The 4,902-nt window shown below is 38.8% G+C and overlaps 1 pseudogene; it reads right to left on the bottom strand.

Moving 5' to 3' along the window:
- Positions 1-3,501: 3,501 nt before the first annotated feature.
- Positions 3,502-3,620, bottom strand: LOC115871093 (annotated as a pseudogene).
- Between the last annotated feature and the right edge of the window lie 1,282 nt (positions 3,621-4,902).

The raw sequence follows: 4,902 nt of genomic DNA, 5'->3' as shown, positions 1-4,902 counted from the left end.
GAGCCCCTAATAAAACGATTTTTAAAAATGCTACATTAAAAAAATTTTTTTAAAGAAAATATTTTGAAAATGATGATGGCACCATATGTACAGAAGTGCTTGACAAAATGGATGTATGTATGGATTGTGATAAGAGCTGTAAGAGCCCCCAATAAAATGATTTTTATTTTTATTTATTTATTTATTTTTAATAAAATGATTTTTAAAGGAACAAAAAATATATATTGAAAAGTAACTCTAGTGCTTTATAAGTACATAGCGGTATTAGACATTCCAAATTTAAGGTCTTTCATAATTTTATAACAGTAGCAAATGGGTATTCTCTTTTCTAAACCTTAATGGATAGCAAATAGATATCTGTCAGATATGACCTGCACTATGCATTTCATTACTCCAAGTGTTCCAGGTTACTAATATAGAAGATTGCTTTTGTTTGCATTTTGCTATCCATGGTCTTTAACTGTATGAGATATATTTGTAGAATTTACATATAACTAAAGAAGTGCAATGCATTTAAACCAGTGGTAAATTGTAAATTGTAAATGATATTCAGTGGAAGAAAATGCTTTAAAAGTTCTTGTTTAATAGAGGGCCCACATGTATCATTCACGCTTCAACATAATGAAAAGAAAGTTAATGACTAGACTAGAAATTCAGGGAAATAGTCAAAATTAAACCACATATGCAGTCATATGCTTTTAAATATGTTTAGCAATTCAGAGAAACGATCAAACAACTCTAGAGATGTTCTAAAATGTGAGGTGAATTTGTGGAAACTTTAAAAATTGATATCACATCTATTATAACAGAAAGTTCTAAGTTCAACCTGCTATCCCTCTGTCAATTTACAACAGAAATTCACTGTTAACATTGAAAGTCAGGCATAACATGGGGTTAAAATGTGCTCTCCCAAGATATAGGAACACGCATCTCTTTTTTTCAGTTCTGACATTTGCAGTAGGGTTTTCGGGGATCCGCTGACTGAAGAGTTGCTAGCCCTGCTTTATTGCAGTCCTTTGTTTTCAATTAGATCCTTGTCAATTGCATACTGAGCTGCTCAGGTACGCACCAAAAGCCACCTGGAAAAAAAAAAAGAAGAAGACCGGACACTACAAAAACCAGTTTAGCTCCACCAGACAAATGGATCAAGGGTTACTGGGGCTATTTCAATGGCTCTACACTTAATAAAATTGAAAGAAAAACACAAACCTTGTGCCCTTTGGTCAATTCTGAATCACTGATACAAAATTGCTACCAAAAACTAAACCACCTGCATCTGAGTTGATTTTGACTCAGAGTGACCCTATAACATGTTTTTGAGACTCTAAGTCTTTATAGGAGCAGAAAGTCTCATCTTTATCCCTGAGAAGCAGCTGGTTTGAACTGTTAACCTTTCCATTAGCAGCCCAATGCCTATCCATCAACACCACCAGAGCTCCTACGTAATGTACCAAAACCAAACTTGGTACTTTGAAGTAGCTTCCAAATCATAGCAGCCGCCTGGAGAGTTGCCAGGTGGTAATGTTCTACCTACCTTGCATCTTTCTTCCAGGGAACAGATAATGGATTTGCACCACTAATTTTCCTGTTAGTTGCCCAATGCTTACCAACAGTGCCACTAATGATCCTTCATACATAAGGGGACCTATTAGGCTAGTCCTGTGTGGACCATGAGTTAAGTACTAGCCTGTTAGCCACAAGGTCAGTGGTTCAAATTCCCCAGTCACTCTGTGGGACAAATATGGACATTCTATATCCTAAGTGTTTATCAGCTGAAAAAATCCCAGGGAGAGGCTCTGCTGTGTCTTAAAAAGTCACTATGAGTTGGAATCAGCTGGATGACAGTGCCACATGGAGTCAGCAAAGCAAGGTCAATTCAGCCTCTCAAAAATGTACTTCCAGACCAAGACCAGCGCAATAGAAATACTACTCTTGAAGAAAATAATATCATTGGTTACAAAAAGCATGGATGGATTCCAGAAAAACTTGAAGGTCAAATAAAAGATGAGGCAACAAAGAGCTATTGGTAATATGGATCAGGAAAAGGATATGGTGAACATTGATTGAGTTTAAGGGACCAAGATTTATTGATGTCTGAAATAGGACTTAACTATTCTTTTAATTTATTTTTCAGCTGGAATCAGAGCAACAGAACCCACATATATACTTCTGTACTTTTATTATCCAAGCTCACATACCCTCTGAGTTTTCTACATATGAGAAACCCCATTGTTTTTTCAAGACACAAGTCAAAATTCTTCCCTGACACCCTGAATTGAGAATTAAGTATCCTTTCTGTGCTCTGCTTCTGCTCTTGTTGCTGGATTATATTCTTGTGGTCTGTCAGATTGTGTGTATGTGCCTCTCGCCCATTAGATCAAGTGCCTTTGGAGGGCAGGAACCAAATGGAAATCTTTGTCTTCTCTCTTTGGGGATTTAGGAGATGCTGGCATTGCGTAAACACTATACACGTGTTAGAATCCTTGAAGTGTAAGTTAATTCAAATTGGGTTTTTTTTGTTTCTTGTCCCTTTTATTTCTCCTGAAAGGAAACCAAGATCAGATGCTTTGAAGGGTGACCAGGTTGCATCACAAGTGGTAGTAAAGTGAGTGTTGAGAAAGAGAACTAATTTCAGAGCATGGATGGATGATTCTGTGATAGGCGGGGACAGCAGCAATACCCCAGGGGACTGACAAGAGAAACACAAAGATTTGGACCAGTGTGAGAATGAAAAGAAGAAGGAGAGCTAATTAGCAAACAAGACCAGAATATAGTTTAGCACACAGCAGCACCTTCCAGATGTTGAAAAGACATGGGAGCTGCCATTGGCTGTAAGCAGCAAAGCCAGGTTGAAATCCAGGTGGACTTGAAAGTGAAGAGCTTATATTAATGTCAGTGACAAAGGATGTAGTGAGACTATGTCTACATTCTAACTACTGCCTAAACTACAGAGATTTGTGAAAAACAATTTGGACTATGTTAAAAATGGAAATTCACAAGAGACAACTTTTTTCCCTTTGCCTATAATAAAAATATGTTCCTATTCTAGTACTCAATTTCAAGATTCATAATCAGCAAATCTATATGTCACTAAAAATTTAATAAGATAGATATGTGGGCCAGATTGTAAGTTGATGCACAATTTACATCATAAAGTCATAGTATAACGTCATGAGTAATAAAAAAACAAAAACACCTTGCACAAGGTTTGAAGGAAGGCCACATTGCCTTCTAGAACAAATTTCTAGCACTATTACTTACTACCTTCTCCTTCTTTTTTAAAAATCATTTTATTGGGGTATCTTACCATTCGTATAATATTCCATACATTAATTGTATCAAACATATTTGTATATATGTTGCTATCATTTTCTAAACAGTTACTTTCTATTTAAGCTCTTAGTATCAGCTCCTCTTTTTTCCCTCCCTCCCCACCCTCCCACCCTTGTGACCCCTTGATAAATTATAAATTATTATTCTTTTCTCTTTTTTTTGTCTGGCGCATGTCACTAACCTGGTGACTGACTGTGCCACGAGACACACAGCCGGTGAATAAGGTCAGCACTTACTCTTCAAGGACCCTAGCACCCCCAGGCAATAACCAGTACCCAAGCCTCAACTATTATTTTCATATCTTAAACCAACCGCTGTCTCCCTTCCCCGCCTTCCCCCTACCCTCCTGGTATGGCTACTCCCATTTCTGATCCTGAGGGGTTTATCTGACCTGGACTCCATGTGTGGTGAGCACCTATCTGTACTAGTGTACATGCTCTGGTCTAGCCAGAACTGCAAGGCAGGACTGGAGTCATGATAGTAGAAGGTGAGGAAGTCTCAAAATACCAGAGGAATATTGTGTCTTTCATTGATGCTGTACTGTGCCCTGGTTAACTCATCCCTTCCTTGTGACCCTTCTATAAAGGAATGTCTTATTGTCTATAGATAGGTTTTGGGTCTCTGCTCTGACCCCTCTCATTTTCAACAATATTTGTTGTTGTTTTTGTTGTTTTGGGTCTTCTGGTGCCTGATTCCATCTATACTTCATGATCACACAGGCTGGTGTGCTTCTTCCATGTGGGTTTGTTGTTTCCTTGCTAGATGGTCGCTTGTTTAACTTCAAACCTTTAAGAGCCCAGGTGCTAGATCTTTTCATAACCAGGCACCATCAGCTTTCTTCACTACATTTGCTTGTTCACCCATTTTGTCTTCAGTGATCATGCTGGGAGGGTGAGCATCACAGAATGCCCGTTTGTTAGAGCAAAGTGTTCTTGCGTTGAGGGAAGGCTTGAGCAGAGGCCGAAAGTCCATTCACTTCCTCCATGTATTACCATATCAATATATGCACATAGGCCAATACCTCTATTTTTATGAATTAATATATTGACATAAGTGAACTCCTATGTTTATGCCCTTATCCGTAGCTTTGCTTTCTAGATCTTTCCTCTGTTTCCTTGTACCTTCCTCCTGCCTCACCATCATGGTCACTCTTCTGCCTCTTAGTAAGTCCTCTCAGCTAGATTACTGTTGCTCCAATACCAGTGGGACCTACATTCTCCTCATTGTTGCTTTTAATTGCCTATTTGTTGCCCTATCTACGGTGTTGCTTGCTCACCGGTCCTATCTCGCCACCACCCTGCCCCACCCCACCTCATCCTCCCTGAAAGTCCCTCCAGAACCATCGGTTTCTGGGTTTCACCAAAATGGGCACAAGAAGTACTACTTTCAAGGGCTGTGAAACTTGTTTATTCATATTTGGAAGTACTTAGAAAACAATTAATACTTAATACATGTAAAACCAAAACACACATACACACATCTTTTGCCATCGAGTTGATTCCAGCTCATGGTAACCCACGTGTGTAACGTTGGACAGTAGACCTGCACTCCAGCGAGGTTCCGAGAAGG

The sequence above is a fragment of the Echinops telfairi genome, unplaced genomic scaffold (assembly GCF_000313985.2).
Source record: "Echinops telfairi isolate 266 unplaced genomic scaffold, ASM31398v2 ScPeMD7_3533;HRSCAF=4204_0, whole genome shotgun sequence".
In the NCBI taxonomy this organism is placed as follows: domain Eukaryota; kingdom Metazoa; phylum Chordata; class Mammalia; order Afrosoricida; family Tenrecidae; genus Echinops; species Echinops telfairi.
This window is presented reverse-complemented; position numbering and strand designations above follow the sequence as displayed.